Raw genomic sequence first — 17,585 nt, 5'->3', positions numbered from 1 at the left:
GGTAGAGTCTGAAGAAAATAGTAATTGTATCCAGAAAAGAGTAGATCTTTTTTTGTCTGGCAGGCCACTCCCAAGAAGGTTTGAGACACTCTTGTCTGTAGTTAATCTTGGTCTGAAGGTTTTGCTGCTTCAGTTAGATTCGGTTTGCCACAGGCTTCATGTTACTTGATAGAGAAGTCAGAACCTTCCCTCTAGCAAGACTTGGAATGTGGATGCTTGGGGAGAATTTATCTTGGGGAGAATTTATGACTTTCTCAGGCCCTGTTTGCCTTCACCTCGCACCTGTCTCTTCCTTTCCTCCCTCTCCCAACTAAACATGGCCCCTGCCTTATCCTCAGTGCAAGGCTGGGCTTTCTCTCAGTGTCCCCGTGCTGCCCTAGGAATTCAGCAGGGGCCAAGATGTCCTCTTGGGCTCTGTAGGCCTTCCCCAAATAGGGAAAAGACCTACCCTACCCTAGTAAGGTGGAGCCATAAGTGTCAGTGGAATTTCTCAGATCTCCTAAGACACAGGCAGGTCATACACACCTGCAGATGGGAAAAGAGATGTTTTCTTCAGCTCTCCAGCTCCCTTCCAGGGGCAGACAGCTGTTGCTTCACCATCAGCCAGGCTCTGAGTTCCAGGGTAGGTGGAACGGCTCCCCATACCTGTGCCTTGGGGGCTTCTGCTCTTTACCCCTACCCCTCAAGCTGTTTTGGGAGCTCTCAGTGGGAAAGAGTCAGTGGGTGGGTGCAGAACCCTATGTTCTAGCTTCTGGGGAGTCTAAATTCCCTTAACATCACACGAAATGTGCAGCTGCTGGTTCCTTATCGGTTTACTCTTTCCATTCTCTGTGCTGCCAAGCATAAAAGCAGCTCTCCTGGGAGGTCATTGCCACTTTTTGTATTTGGGTTCAGAAGGTTTCTTTACAACCTGAACGCTCTTATAGGTTTTAAAGAATTATGATTTTGTAGATTATCTGGCTCATTCTTACTGTTAGGGTGGGAGCAATGTTCTCTTGTGACTTCCTATATCCCAAGTGGAAGTGGAAGCCAGCATAGCTTTTTCTATCAAGTTTTATGTTGGAATGATTACAAGCAAATCCTAATTGCCTTTTTAATGTGTTCTCTTCATGTTCTCATAATCACCATTGAAAACAGCTTCACACAGAGGTGATAAAAAATTTGAAACCCTTTTTTATTTTATGACCACTCAAACGTTTGCAAGAATTAAAGTTATATTTAAAGATTTTAATAGGCTTCCTTTTCTTTTATTGACAAATGGTATGTTGAATTTTATTTTATAACAATGCAAACAGAGTTCAAATGCAAATTATCTTTTGCATATCAAGTATTTGAACATGCCAATGAAGCTCCAATTTACAGAACATGCATGGCTAAGCAGTCACCAGGAACCTAGCTGGGTTACTAGTACGAGCAACCAGCCACAAAACAACACTTATCTGTTATATATGAAATAGAGATTTGGGGCTATGCTGCCTAGAGCTGCATCCTCCAGAAACCCCTGACCACCTTCACCCCAACAAGATGCACCTTGGGCTGTGTGCCCTGCTCTGTGGGCATTTGGAATATGAACTCTAGTGGGTCCATGAGTCCCTTATCCATGGTGGGAATCTGAGTGCTTTGCGGCTGGCTGTTGATATAGAGGTCCAGATGCCACCCAAGAGAAGCAGGAGCCCACCGCTGAACCTTGCAACACTTGGGTCACCACCCTTCAGGGAGCCCTGGAAGAGACTGCTGTGGCTAGAGGTGCCTGACCTTGTGTTCCTGCCACCCCAGGCTTGTCTGGCTGTGCAGAGGACTGAGGGAATCATGATCTCACGGTCGATCTTAAACCATTGGTACACAGCAGTTGCTCAGAGACCGGGCAGACTCACACTGCTTCCTGGTCGCTCCCCCCACCCTGCCCTTCTCTCACTTAATCCCGTGTTTCCAGTTTCATTCTCACTTATAAGATAAAATGCAGATAATAATGACAGATAAACAATGGCCAATGTTTTAGTACAAGTATATCTCAAGTATTGCTTGGGACCTACTTACATTAAGGAACTATTAATTAAAGAGTTATTTATTCCTCATCCGAAATCCTAATGTAACTGGGAGTCTTGTGTTTTTATTTGTTAAATCTGGAAAGTCAAGTCTTTTGGATATAGCCAGTAATAAAGCAAACGCCTGATTATTTATGTCTGTGGCTAGGTATGTTGAGTTGACAACACACTCAACTTCTCTATATGCATCAGCTCTAGCTATGTGACAGGATTGGGTGAGACTCTGATGAAATAGTGAAAGTAAATCCTGTTGGTGTTTTGTAGCCTGCTCTACAGAGGTAAGAGCCAGCATAACCATTATGGAACTCTAAGTAAAGTGGCTAAGCTCTGTTAAAAGTAGTTTTGTGTTTCAGGCTGTGTTAGATAGGTTAGAGTAGTTACGGGATTCTGAGCCTTGGTTTGAATCCTGATTCCACCACTGAACTAGCTGTGGGATGCTAGGCAAACTATTCAGCATTGCTAAACCTCAGTCCCTCTCTATGTAAAATGGTGCTGCTATTAGGACAGAGCTCATGGGTGCAATGTGCCAGTGCTTACTGGAACACTGACAGGTAGCAGGTGCCTGGGGGTGAGATGGTCATGCCTGTTTTGCTAAAAGGAGACTTTGGTACTCCTTCCACTACATCAAAGAGGAGAGGGCCTCCTCCACCTTTTCATAAACATTTCCCTGAGATATTAATATATGTCCCATAGTAAAAAAGTTCCTATGATCAAAAGTTTGAGAAACACTGCACATTACATGCACTGTTGAAGCTTTGCACCCCACATTTGCACATCAAAGCTTCTGAGATGATCCATTACAGAGAAACGCGTTCTATTGATTTTCCCAAGATTTCTTAAACATATTTATATATGAAACACCTCTTTTATGGTCCCTCTATTAACATCCTGTGTAAATATTTTCACCTGCCAACAACCTTGTTATAAAAAATCCTTTCAACATGAGGGAGAACGCCAAGAGTTACTACTATTAATGGGCAATGCAACAAGAAATAATTGAAAGTGATAAAAAGGGGCACCTGGGTGGCTCAGTGGGTTAAAGACTCTGCTTTCAGCTCAGGTCATGATCCCAGGGTCCTGGGATTGAATTCTGTGCAGGGCTCTCTACTCAGCGGGGAATCACTTCTCCTTCTCCCTTTGTCCCTCCCCCACCCCTACTTGTGTGTGCCCTCTCTCTCTCAAATAAAATAAATAAATAAAGTGATACAAATAATCAATGGAAGCAGTGCAAATAGTGGTAAAACATCATGGAAGTTAAGGATTGGTATGATGTTACAGGTGAGATAAACCTTCATCTACTAAAGGGAGTCTGGAGATTTCCCCTCAGTTAGTCTGCAAAGCTGGAGGGACATAAACACAGTATGTGAAGGCAGTGCAGTAACTACTCTGACAACTGAAAACAGGGATCAGGGGCAGTGGGGGCGGGGGGCATCCACAGAGAGGATTGCCTTTCGTCACATATCCCTCTGTATACTTGATGTTAAAAACTTGCGCATGAATTACTTGGATAAAAATTTACAAATAAACAAACTTTGAATTCTCTAAGTTTTTAGGTTTGGCTAACTCTAAGCTGCACCAACCTTAGACCTGATGAAAAAGATACGTCTCAGGAATAAGGACCCCCACGTCCCCTCCACTGGCCAGTGACCTATGATCGATCACCACTAGCCAGCTGGAAATTCACAAATGACTTCCTACTCGCTCCCTTTCCGTCTGTGCTTGCTTTAATAATCTTCCTGCCCTCTCTGCCTTCTTTTCTTTTTCACATTTCACGCCATCCCGCAATTCTATATTGCAATGTAAGATTAAAAAGGAACTAATAAGCCCAGGGCAACTGGCTGATTGGTGAATTCAACTACCATACTATCTAGACAATACCAAGACTCTTTTTCCTCCCAGCAACGGCCACATGTGCCTGCTCCCATGTGGCATTTTTCTTTTTTTGAAAAGAGATTCTGAAAATTCACCAGTAATCCTAAAATAAGAAGAGTTTCATGATGCAGCAGGCTTTAGAAATGGGCTCCAGATGTATTATCTGAGCTTCCTTAAATTGCCAAAGCAAGTCAGAGTGGCCGGACTGGCTGACTCAGTGACTAATTCTGCCTAGATTTAATTTCTGGGATTTTTGGAATTCAGGTATCATCTAGATTAAAGCATTAGTCTTTTACCAAGAAATCTGAATTTGGTTCCCCCTTGGTGTATATGTGTAGCTCACATTAGAGACCAAATTTTATCCATCAAAACTCAGCTCGTATTGCATGGAGCACTGGGTGTGGTGCAAAACAATGAATATTGTTATGCTGAAAATAAAAAAAAATAAAAATAAATAAATGAATAAAATAAAAACTTAAAAAATTAAAAAAAAAACTCAGCTCAGAATTCATTTCCTTTCTGAAGCCTATTTCTCCCTTTCTTCTCCAAACACTTTTACTCATAATTGCCCATAAGTTCTCATAAAAACACTTTTGTGCCAACATTTCATATGCTGTTCTACAATCTGTTTACCTGTCCACCCTGACTTTACTAGAAGGTATATTTTGGACAAACAGATGGTGTGTATAATCCCTTCCCACTGAGTGTGGGCAGGACCTGTGAATACGATGGGATAGCACTCCATTAACCAGGTTATAGTATGTGGCAAAGGTGTGGGGATAGTCAGGCCGAGATTACCTTATTTACGTCAGGCTGTTGCAGCAGATGGGAGGGACACAGCACTGCTGATAACTTGATGTTAGCCCACAGAGACGGTTTGGACTTCTGATTTGCAGGACTGTAAAATAATAAATGTGTGTTATTTTAAGCCACTAAGTGTGTGGCAATTCTTTATAGCAGCAGTAGGAAACTGGTAGGGATTTCAACCCCGGCCCCGTGACTCCAGTCATGTGGTTACCCTCATTGCTCCCCCAAGAAAAGAGGCGACCTGACCCAAATTTTCTATCCTGGATTTCCAGTGTGAAGTGAACTGAAACCAGGATTAGAATGGAAGGCAACTGAAGTGAAATCATCTTAGTGCAATACCCAGAATTATGCTCTTAAATGAATTTCAACAGCCGAGCCCCTTCCCAAGGCTGACCATTCTGATTACTCTTTAAGCCGGTGAGACCCCTAGTATCTTCACAAACTCCTTTTTTCCCCCTTAATTTAGCCAAATGCAGTTTCTTTTGCTTACAACCAAGAAAATCCTACTGGCTCTCACTTGGTCAGCACTTACTATCTTCTCCCCAAAATATTCTCTCTGGCTTGACCTTTCCTTCCAAGTACTGTGCTTTGTCTTTACTTACATTTTAACTCTTTATAATAAATAAAACTTGATGCATAAACAATGAATCTTGGAACACTGAAATAATAAAATAAAGTTGAAATACACCCAAAAAACCCCAACAAAACAAAAAACAAAAAACAAACGCCAAAACTTGATACTTCAACTCTTTACAATAACTCTTAGAATAATTCTAGGATCAGCTATTCTGAGACTGATTTCCCTTTTAGGGAAATAGACACAAAGGGTTAACTTGCCCACTGTCATTCCATGGCTGTTTCATAGCAGCACTAGAATTCAAACATGGGTTTCTTAATTTCAAATGTCCATTATCCCAGCCGCTGATATATATATATATATATAGATATAGATAGATAGATAGATAGACAGACAGACAGATGACAGACAGTATTGACATGACAATATGTTAGTTTCAGGGGTATGACATAATGATTCGGTATTTATATATATTATGAAATTCCCACAAGTCTATTGAACATCCATCACCATCATAGTTACATTTTTTTTATTGTGATAAGAATTTTCAAGATCTATTCTCTTAGCAACTTTTAAATATGCAATACAGTATTATTAATGACAGCCACCATAATATACATTATATCTTCAGGACTTATTCATTTTGTAAATGGAACTTTGCATTTTCTGACCCCTACCACTCCCCACCAGGCTATATTGCTTTAAAATAAATGATGTTTGTCAAAGATAGATGAAAGTGGTATTTGTCACAGAGGGAACAGAAGAATCTATGGTTAAGGGCAGTGCAGCTGTTGTAGAGAGAGAAGCCATGGGAGGAGATTATTTGAGAAGGGAGGAACCCTCTGGCTACAGGAATCAATCCACCAATGCCGATTGTTCCTCCCAGTATTGTGTTCTGTTCTGTGATGTTTGGACAAAATATTATGGAAAAGAATTATGAGAAACAAAAGACATACTTCCTGTTCCCATTGATGATAAAGCCAATGGCAGCAAAGAAAAGGCCATTGGGAGGATTATAGGAGATAATGCCAGGAAATCTCTCAGCAAGGTGTTTAGCAAGTAATGAGGCTAAATAAACATTTACCTAATTCTAGGACCAACCAACATCTCTGTCAGAGAAAGAGTCTTCCTTTAGAGGGGCTGGCCCAGCTTGCAGCCCTGATCATATGTTGGTGGGTTTCCTGCTTATTTGTCTGAAGGCAATTTTATTTCCCCCCTTTTTTAGACTCTCCGAGGGCTTTTCACTTTGAGCTCCCACATATCGCCCCCTTCAATGCCTGTCAGACAATGTGGCGGGATGGAGTTTTCTCCCTCCACCTCCCCTTTCATCCCTTCCTAGACTGAGTGACCAGAAGGCCATCTTTGATGAGGAGAGAGTGGAGGCAAAATAATGCGTCAGAGCCATGTTGCTAGCAACGTTAGCTAGAGAACTGTTGACTATCTTTTCGATGATTCCCTTTGAGGCTAGATGTCAGACCAATACCCTGGAAGCAAAGGAAGGGCCCAGAACATTCACCTCCAGCACCATCTAGGGGACAGTCCAAAGAGGAAGAGGTGGAGGCTGGGGGGAAGGGCAGAGATAAAAAGATCAAGAGACGAAAGGGAGAACTGAAAGTGGAACAGAGAGGAGGTGGACTAAGAGGGATGAGTCATTCATTCACTCATTCTCTGGATATGTATGGGCATCTTTTCAGGGAATGTGTTTGTAGGAAAAGGCCCCTGACCTCAAGGAACTCACATGCCAGTGAAGATGTGGACAATAAACCCATGAACAAATGGACCAACAAGATGATTTCAGAGAGTGCCACGTCCTAAGACAAAGGTACAAGAGAATGACATAACAGAGAATCTCTGGGGGCAAGAGTCGGGGGATAAGGAGGACTCATCAGGTCTCTCTGAGGAGGTCTGAGAGATGAGAAGGCAGCATGCAGAGATGAAAGAATGTTCCAGGAAGAACATTAATTGGAATTCAGGTATCGTCAGCCAGCAAGAACCACAAGCCAGCATGGAGGTAAGGAGAAAGACTGGTCCGGGTAGAAAGAAGACAAAAGTTCAAAGTTTTGGCAGCCACACGCCTGCCGTGGTCAAGCAATGTCAAGTAGACCATGGGCCTGGGATCTGGGACAGGCTTGTTTCTGCTCATTGTTTGGAGTATAGGCATGATCGACCAACGTGAGAATTTTCTCTCAGCGGACTCCCCAGTCCACTTTTCCAAAGGTCAAGGGTAAGGGCAGAGATAACCGTGCATAGTTTACAGAGGAGAAACGCGTCACATTAGTGATATGGCTCTCCCAGAGGGACAGAGAAAATGCAGGGCTGAGTGAGGGTGAACCTGAGGCATGTCTACCACAGCCACTCTTTTCCTTAAGCCATGAAGATTTTTTCTGGATCCAGCACATAGGCTACCTGTTCTCCAAGAAGTCTGGCTTTTCTTTACTGTTTCCACAATGTCCTAAAGAAAACTTGAGTGACATTATTCCTAGTATTAACCTTTATTATTTGGCAATTCTACCATTTTCCTTCTGTTTTCTGCCCACCCTTCTTTTTTTATGAAGTCAAGCCTTCCTCCCCCCACTTGGGTTATTCAGCCCACCTCAGCAGGCCTCTAGAGACAGAGACTTCTGGGCCAGGAGAGAATTAGACTTTTCCACATCTAAGAGAAATGGAGGTGGGCTTTTAATCACAGGATTCCTCACCAAGTACTCTGGAGTACAGGGTTGGAGGGGGTAGCCAGGGCCTAGCTCTTACCCCTCCCCTCTGCTTATTTTGATATTCCTACTCACCTGAGGGCAGCCATCGTAGGGATCCTCAAACTTCATAGAAGGTGCTAGAATTTTGTGTGGCGCCTGGTAAGAATTCAAATTCCAGGGCCCTACCACCAGAGGCTCTGTCTCAGTGGACCTGAGATGGGGCCCAGGAATCTGCATTTAAAAGATATTGCCATTCCCAAAGTATTAAAAGTAGCTTTGTTAAAAACAAAACAAAACAGAAAAACAACCTGAGGGTTGTGAAGGGGTGGGGGGGTGGGAGGTCGGAGGAACCAGGTGGTGGGTATTAGGGAGGGCACGGATTGCATGGAGCACTGGGTGTGGTGAAAAAACAATGAATACTGTTACGCTGAAAAGAAATAAAAAATTAAAAAAACAAACAAAATAAAACAAAACAAAGAATACATCTCCATTAATTTTTTTCTATGTCAAAATAAATCTGATTCTGGTGACATAGTCTTACTTCATCTTTTAATTCAATATGTATATTAGTATGAGTTTCAAATTTAAGATTTAAAAATTTAAGATTTCTTGAGTATAATTTGAATTTAATATTGAGTAAATATTAGATATTACTACTACTGAGAGGTAGATTAAAGAATATATATTATAAGAAGGTTGAAATGATATATTAAAGTAGATATAATTCATTTACCTACTTTAACTTGGTAATTAATTGACCCACAGCTAGTTATAAAAACAACTAAAATAGCAAGATGCTATTTCTCATTTATTTATTAAAAAATAATTTGACTCAGCTTCAATCTCAGTCAGTCCTGAGGACCCGCCCCTTCCCAGAAGTGACAGAATTAAGAAGGCTTAGATAGTGTGTGAAAAGTGGGGGGGGGTCCCCTAATGTTCTATCATGGGTACCCCTGAGAACTACATTTTTTAAGTTCACAGGTATCCCTTGTACCTGACAGTTCTCCTGCTTCCTGGCTGGGCTTGGGGTCTGGGAACCTGGCTGGGAGGGGAGGGCTGGGACCCCGGTGCCAAGTGCCCAGCCTCAGTAGCCAAATAGCCAAGCAATTCTTCCTTCCACCGACCTGGCACCTTCTTCTGGAGGCCTCTGCATAGCTGTATGGGGGTTGTGTGGTAACACTACCAAGGGACTCCTCATAATTTCTGTCCTTTCTAGTTGGGGCATCCCTGCGAAATCTGCATTTGTCATACATTACCCCCAAGGAATTCTGACTTCAGAAATGCTGCCTTAAGGGAATATATTCTGGATTCCTGTGTTCATGTGTTCATTAACTCATTCAGCAAGTGTTTATAGAGCTCCCCTCTCTACCAGAAACTGTTCTAGCCACTGAAGAAGCAGTGATCAAAACAGGCAGAAGTCCCTACCCTCACAGAGCTTACAACAGAGTGCTGCTCTATCACGAGGCAGACAGTGAACAAGCGAACAAAGAAATACTTAGTATGCAGAGTCAGGTGGTGATGAGGAAAAGGCATTCAGGGGAAAGGGAAGGAGGATAGGGGTGCTCCTTTTAGAAGGGTGATGGGGTCTCCCGGAAAAAGATGTTCTCTGGGGCAAGCCCTGGAGGAAGTGAGAGCTCTCCAGGAAGTGGGTCTCAAGCAGGGACTAGCAAATTGCACAGGCTGAGGCTAGGGTATGCTTCGTGTCTCTGAAGGATGGAGAGGAGGTCAGTGTGGCTGGAACCGAGCAGGGGAGGCAAGACTGAGTTACATGGCTAGGCAGGGCCGACCAGGAAGCCATCTGGGCCAGAAGAAGGACCTGGATTTTACTGGATGTTGAAGGATAAAGCTGTTTGGATCCCAGCAATGACCACCACAGCGCATGCTGCTGGTGCCCTGTCCAGAGCCCCTGGGGTTCCTTTTATTTGCTGTGTGTCAGTCCCCCAGCTTCTGTGTGTCTTCAGAGACTGCCCAAGCGCATCAGAGTCATCACTCCAAGGTGAGCCAGAATAGCCTGAAGAGCTTAAGGCCTGCCTGGGAGCCAGGGCCCAAGGCCTATGCTGACAGCTGTGGTTGTCCCAAAGGGCCGACCCCTCTCCCCTAGCCTGCTGACTGCCCCTCCTCTTTCTTTTGTCACTTGCACCAGATCTTTGGTTCCAGTTCTGCATCTGGGAGAACCCCCACCCCTCCCATGACAACCCCCGGGAAGCTAATACCCTGTTAGCTCTCCATTTATCAGACCGTGTTCCCGGTTCCCCGTGGAGCGCTTGGCTGGCAGCCTCCAGCAGCAATTCTCTGTAATTCCCACTTGCCTCCTACTCCCTCGGCTTTATCTTCTCCATACTTCTGGGTTTGAATCTCTCCCTCTCACTGGGAGTTCACAGCACCGTTCCAAGGAGGCAGCAAGAGGCTACTACAGACATTCCCACCCAAGAGAGGCTTCCGTCTTGGCTCGGGCACCCACGGGCTGCGTGGGCGAGGTGCCTGTGCCATCCGAGCTTCCTCAGATGGGGATTGGTGATAATCAAGCCACCTGGCCAGGTGGTTGTGCCAGTTAAACGCCACAGAGCGTGTGAAGTGGGTAGCTTCACGCAAGCTGCTCAGCAAATGCCAGAAGCTTCCTTTCCTATGTTACTCTCAGATATTAAAGGGAAATGAACCGTGAGAGACTATGGACCCTGAGAAACAATCTTGGGGTTTCAGAGGGGAGGAGGGTGGGGGAGGGGGTAACAGGGTGATGGGTATTGAGGCAGGCACGTGCTGGGGTGAGCACTGGGTGTTATACTCAACCAATGAATCACTGAACACGGCATCAAGGACTGATTATGTGCTATACAGTGGCTAAATGAACATAAAAAACAAAACAAAATAAAAACCTCCTCCCTTTCCTCGAGGAGCTGGAGGGAGGCTTTCAAAAATGATCATGTTAGGAATGCCTGGGTGGCTCGGTCTGCTGAGCAGCTGCATTCAGCTCGGGTCATGATCCCAGGATCCTGGGATCGTGTCCCGCATTGGGCTTCTTACTGGGTGGGGAGCCTGCTTCTCCCTTAGCCTGCTGCTCCCCCTGCTTGTGCTCTGTCTCCCTCTCTCTGACAAATAAATAAAACTTTTAAAAATGATCATGTTAATAGCAAACATATATTGTATACTTACTAATATTCCAGGAAGAGCACTAAATGCTTTGTACATGTAATCTCTCCGAGCTCTCTTGTCAGTGATTTAAAGTAGACATTGTATGTGTGTGTGTGTGTGTGTGTGCGCGTGTGTATGTGTTTGTGTCTGTGTAAGAGAGAGAGAGAGAAAGAGAGAGAGAGAGAGAGATTGCAGTTAAGCTAATGCAGGCAGATCTTCAAGATATTCGGGCTGGATAAAATATTTTAGAAAGATGCAGAGAGACCCCCCAGCCTGAACTATGAGAAATAACTTGGAAGAGCTACATCCCTGATCTGTCTGGTGTGCAGTCATGAGCGAGGAGGAAGACTGGTGCCCAGCCATGAGCGAGGAGGAAGACTGGTGCCCGATGCTGATTATAACACGCATGGAACCCTGCCTCCACAGTCATTGTGTCCTTCCCATAGGGGATCTGCTGAGCAAAGCGGGTTGGAGCATACAGGGACTGAAAGCTAGGATGTTGTGAGCCTTACGGATAAACACTATGAGGACTTCTGGGTTTGCTTGCTAATAAACGTCTATAGGCGTGGCGGAATTTTGAAAATTTCCTCCTTTTTACAATGCTGGCTAAGTTGCAGAGAAAGAGCTGGCCAGCTCTCCCCTACTAGCATCTGCCTAAAGGAAACTAAGCTATGTGTGAGATGAGATTGGCTTGGTTAGCTCACAATACATCCATCCCATCAGGGAGGCACCACTGCTAGAGTAGTTGGGGAACTTGTGTGGACTCACCAGGAAGTGGCCGGAGCAGGGTTCAAGCCATACCCTCAATGCAGAGTCCCCTCTCCTGATCAATACGCCTCCTGCCAGCAGAACCCTCTTGTTACCCACACCTCCTCCCTCTTTCTCCTTGGATGGGCAGCCTGAGCATGACTGACTTTTGGACTGGATAATTCTTTGCTGTGGAGCTGTCCTATGTCTTGCAGGATGCTTGGCAGCAACCCTAGCCTCTACCCACTAGATGCTAATAGCATCTTTTACCCCTGTGGTGACAATCAAAAATATCTCCACTCACTGTCAAATGGTCCCTGGGGGGCTCCTGGTTGAGAAGTACTGGCATAGATCCTAACTCCTTAGCAAAGTGCTGCCTCGTCTTTAAAAAGAAAAAACAAAACTATTTTCTTGAGTGCTTAGTGTCAGGGACTGTGTCCAGAGCTTTCCTGATGGATTAGATATCATGAACCACATCACAGCTCAGGGGGATAAGGCGTGGTTAGTACAGCAGCTCCAGGTAAAAGTATGAGGATCTGGCTCAGAATTATCCCACAGGATATTCAAGACCATCACTGGGCTGGAGATGCCCTTATGCATATGTACCCCCTGTCAACAGACAGAAGCTGAATGGGTCTCTCACGGCCATGAGGTCGGTTTTGGCAGCTGTCCCTCACCTTGTCCTGCTAGAGACAGATGAGCTCTATAGGCTCTGATGCATGGAATTGGAACACAGAATGGCCAGGCCATCCATGCCGAGACAATGCTGACCCACGCCCTCTGTAGCAATTCATCCAGGAAGCCAAACCCCAGCCTCTGCAGCAACAAATCCAGAATGGTCAGACTTGGACAAGGACTACCACTTCATTCTCTCTCTCTCTCTCTCTCTCTTTTTTAAAGATATCATCCATTCATTTGAGAGAGAGAGAGAGAGAGAGAGAACTCACAAGCAGCGGGGAGGGGCGGAAGGAGAGGGAGAAGCAGACTCTTCGCCGAGCTGGAAGCCCAACATGGGGCTCGATCCCAGGACCCCAAGATCATGATCTGAGCCGAAGGTGGATGCTTAACTGACTGAGCCACTCAGACATACCTCCCCCCACCTCCTTTTTGTTCTCACTTCCAACTCAGCACCAACCAGAGAATGCCGGATGCGCTCTTCTGCCCAGTCCCGTGAGATTCTCTGCTTCTAGTGAGCCTTCCTCCAGCTTCCTCACACCGACAGCTGGCAATGAGAGCATACCCAAAGCCTTCCCTTTTCACACACAGCACTTTTCCCTTCCTGTGCCTCCCTTTGAGTCTCTGCCCGATGCAAGTGACAGTGGTTGACCCCCTTGCGGTAGCAAGCTCCGAATAAACAGTCTCTGTGTGTTCTCATGAAAGTGGTCTCCATTTCTCTCCAGTCTCCCCATCCCCTTACTTCTGGCTAGTGCGGCACAAGGGAAGCAGGTCTCAGGAGGAATTCTGCGGCTCAGACAAATACTGCAGCAAGCAGGTGCAAAGAGTCATACAACATTGTTGTGTAGCTTTGTGGAAAACTCGGCCTTCAGCTCCCCAGGTAATTAATTCCAAATACCTTGTACAAAGCATCAGCTGGAGGTCAATAAGATAATATTCCAGATGAGAGAAGCAGAGAGCTTGACTCTCCTCTTGGGATCTAAATACCACACCACAGGATCAAATGGGAGTCCCAGGCCTTGTACCCCACTGCAGAGGGTTTAAGCCTCTGGGTTCACTCAACTCCTATTCCTCTTCATTCAGGGTCATATTTATGTTCTTTCTACCTATATTGAGCACTACTATTGGACCAATGAAAAATGGCTTTTAATATCCCCGTTGTTAATTTGTAAACACTCTAGCATGGATCGAAAGGGCCAGATTGGGAGGGCTACCTCAGAACTATAGAGTCTACATGCCTAATCGGGGTTGTTCATGCGCTGACAGTACCTGGAGGGTGGATTCCTGATAAGGGCTCTTTCAATGTTAAGAGCAGGCCCTAGAGCGGAAGCTCTGCATTTTTTCTGAGCCTTGGGGGCCTCTTGGGTGGGCAGGGATCCCATCCAGGGGTAATGTTTACACATAATGTTTACAAATGGAGGAAAGCAGTTAGATGGAATACAGTCATCTAAACTCTGAAAACCAGATATATGTAATATAATGATACATGTGCTTCACTTTTAATGTGTTGAACATTACAGTCTCGTGGCAGGTCTCAGAACCGCCACAATTTTGGGAACCATGAAGCCCAAAAATGACATTTCAAAACACCTGTAACCATTGTAATATAAAATACAAATGTCTGTAACTTCCACTGTTTACAAATTCACAGGAACTTCTATAGTTGTCTGCATTCATGCTTAAAGGAAATTCTAAATTCTATAGACGTAGTGAAAAAAAGTTGTAATTTTTTCTCCTCCAGTCCAAGTTCATGAACTCCCCTGAATTCTCTTCATGGGCCTCAAAAGAAAACGTCCTGCTCCAGAGTGTAACTGAAATACTCATAGGATACCCTATCTACGTTGAAGCAAGTGGCAGTATGCCACTCTTCCATGATGAGGGACTGTCATTTGTTTGATATTTTGTAGGCTTCCTCTCACCATGTGTGGAAGACGGGGCCTAGGACAGAAGGAGTTGTGTTGTATTGACCGCTGAGTGTCCAGTGTCAGAATGTGCCTGGCACTTAGCAGGCGCTCAGATATTATTTACTGGATGACAGGAACCCTTGAAAGCAGCAAGGTCATGTGTGCTGGAAGGGTCTCACCTGCCCAGGTGGTCATGGGATGAGGTGCTGGACAGAGACGAAGTCAGGGCCTCCCTGGGAACATGGCCTGAGACAAGTGAGGGCCACTGGGCTCACCCGTGGTTCTGAGCTCCAGACTGTCCTGGGAGCTCTAGGCCCAGTGTCCCCTTCCCACTCTTCCAGGATAATAGGCCCTCTCTTCTGGAACCTTCCTCCAAAATCAGCATTGAGCTTTTTGCTCCCCCAGCCTTCTCCATCCTTCACTTCCACTGCGTCAGGTCTGAAGATTTTCTTTGTCCTGGAGTCCAAGAGAATTTTTCCTTCCCCTTTCAGCTCTATTCCTCACCCTCAGGCCTTCTCTTTTCTCTCTTTTGTCTGTTAATCGATAATTCTCTCTTCATAAGACAATTTGATGACTGATTAAATCCAGAGCTTTGGCTCTAATGAGCCTCCAAGACAGTGGTGATAACATTGTTTTCTTGAGGACCAAGAGGGGTTCGTTTTTTCGAAAACTCTCTCCCAACAGATAAAGAGGATTGTTTACAGAGAGAGGTTGAGAAAGGGGTCTGAAGACCATCTGAGCGTTCACAATCTCACCACATCTCCCGTTTCACAGTCTCACAACACTCTGTAAGGTATGTATTATTAGCCCTATTTCAGGAAACAAAAGAGCCGAAAGGTTAGGTAGTGGTCCTCGTACCACAGCTGGTGACTCCCAGAGGCAGTGGGTCCACTTCTCCCTGACCGCAGAGGCCATGTGCTTGACCCCCACGCAAGCTAGCAACCTTTGCCACTCACCGCAGGGGGCCTGGGGCGGGCCGAGCTGGAGAAATCTGCCTCTGGACAGGGCTTCTCAAATTCATTTCCGTCCTGCTTCACATCAGCAAGTGGACCGTACTGCGAGGGACTGCTTCCAATCTCTTGCCACAAATGACTCACCAGGTTTGCTGTACTTGAGCAGGTCCCACCCTGTTGAACCCATCACAGCCCCAAAGTCAGGGCAAGGTGTGATCGCTAGCCATATTTCCAGAGCTCACCCTCACATCCTGGGCTCACCTCCTTGTATACTGGGAGCGAACAGTTCACAGCTGGGAACCGCTCCCTGACCCACATTCGGGGAGCCGGGGTGCTGGACACGGCTGCTTGGCCGAGCCCAGGTCTCGAGCGGGACCCTGAGGTCGGGGCTGCTGTGCGGCCCAGGGGGCTGTCGTGCGGCCCAGGGGGCTGTCATTCTTCCTACCCAACACACAGCAATCTCTAGCTGTCTTTTCACTCAGACAACACACAGCTGGCTCTAGATAAATAATTTGACAACGCCCTCACTCGTGGGGAAGAATATCTATGACTCCTTGGAGATACTAAATGAAATATTTTCAAAGTTCCCTTTGCTCTGAGTGTGATGTTAATTACAGTGTATTTATGGCTGTTGCTATGTGTTTTGGCTAAGAGGCAGTTGAATCATTTAAGAGCTGCCGTCTCAACAGGGATTTTTAAGGTGTTTGGACATCCTCGCTGTCAGGGATTGTGCCTATAATTCTCCTTTCTTTGGGACACCCGTGGGGACTTCTGTGTGCCTCTGGTAAACAGATGTTTTTAAATAGTTTGCCTTGCTCAGGATTACCATTTTCACGGAAATACAAGTGCATGGATTTGCTGCTATCTTTTTCTTTCAGCACTCAACACCTCAGGAAATATGTTTTCCAATCCATTTCTCTGACCCTTGGCTTATTTCCTTCTGGGCAGTTCTTCCAGCCTGTTTGGCACAGCTCACCTCTGGGAACCCCTTAAAGCCAGAAACGCCCTTGGCTTGGCGGGCTTTCTTCTCAGACACACTTTTTGAGTGCCATCTAGAGGCCAAAGTCAGGTCCTGGAAGAGACACGGATGTCTGGCTGGTAAAGCTGCATTCACACTCTTCAAAAAGAAAACACTCCAAATGTGTGAGAAATGGAAGCACCTCAAGACAGCAGTCAAGGACATGGCCAGTTTGGGTCCCCCCAACCACCACCACCCAGGAGATTCTACTTAGAGCATAGCTTTGAGAACCTGTCAGATTTGGACTTGAACTCTGGCTCTGAGTGTTGCTAGCTGGGTGTCATGGAGCAAATTACTTACCCTGGCCCTGCTGACTCTACTGTAATAGGGAGAGAATCATAATCTGGTGGTGAGATTAAACAACATAAAACATTTCCAGTGGACATCACAGTAGCTGGCACGTGGGAATAGCTTATTTGTTACAATGGTCATTACTATTATTCACATTACTTAGTGCCTAGAACTCAACAGGCACTTCATAAATGGTTGTAGTAAAAATAACCAAGTCCATATTACCCATCAACTGGCAAAGATTTATTAATTACCTCTTGTGCACTCAAATCTGTGTATTGAGTCTGGCACTGAACAAAGTACTTGGGGGTGGTTATAGTTCTTTGTCTTGGAGAGCCTGGAGGCCCTCTGAGTGGAGAAACATGGCCAACAACATGGCAGTTCTGTTGGGCATAGAGGCTGGCGGGGGAGAAGGGAGGTGGATGGAATGAGTGGCTGAGGAGGGTGAAAAGGAGGAAGGGAGCACTAGAGTGTGGTCTGATTAGATGGAAGGGAAGGAAATGAGAAGACCTGAGGTAGGAGAGTGCAAGAAATATTTGCTGGCTACATGGGAGGCAGCAGACTAAGGTAGGAGTTTATAGAAAGGAAGTAGGGGAGTCATTGTCTGCCATTGTATATTCTAGATTCCCATGGCTGCTGCACAAATCACTACAACCTGGGTATCTGAGAACACTAGGAGTGCATTTTGCTCTCAGTTCTAGACTCTAGATGTCTGAAATCAAAGAGCCGACAGGACTGTGTTCCCTCCAGGATCTCTAGGAGAGAATCTGTTCCTAGCCTTCCCCAGCTTCTGTTGGCACCAAGTGCCCCTTGGCTCATGGTCATATCAGTGCACTCTCTGCCATGGTGGCCACATGGCTTTCTTGTCTATGAGGGT

This window comes from Martes martes (assembly GCF_963455335.1).
Source record: "Martes martes genome assembly, chromosome: 3".
Lineage (NCBI taxonomy): Eukaryota > Metazoa > Chordata > Mammalia > Carnivora > Mustelidae > Martes > Martes martes.
Note: the sequence above shows the minus strand (reverse complement) of the source record.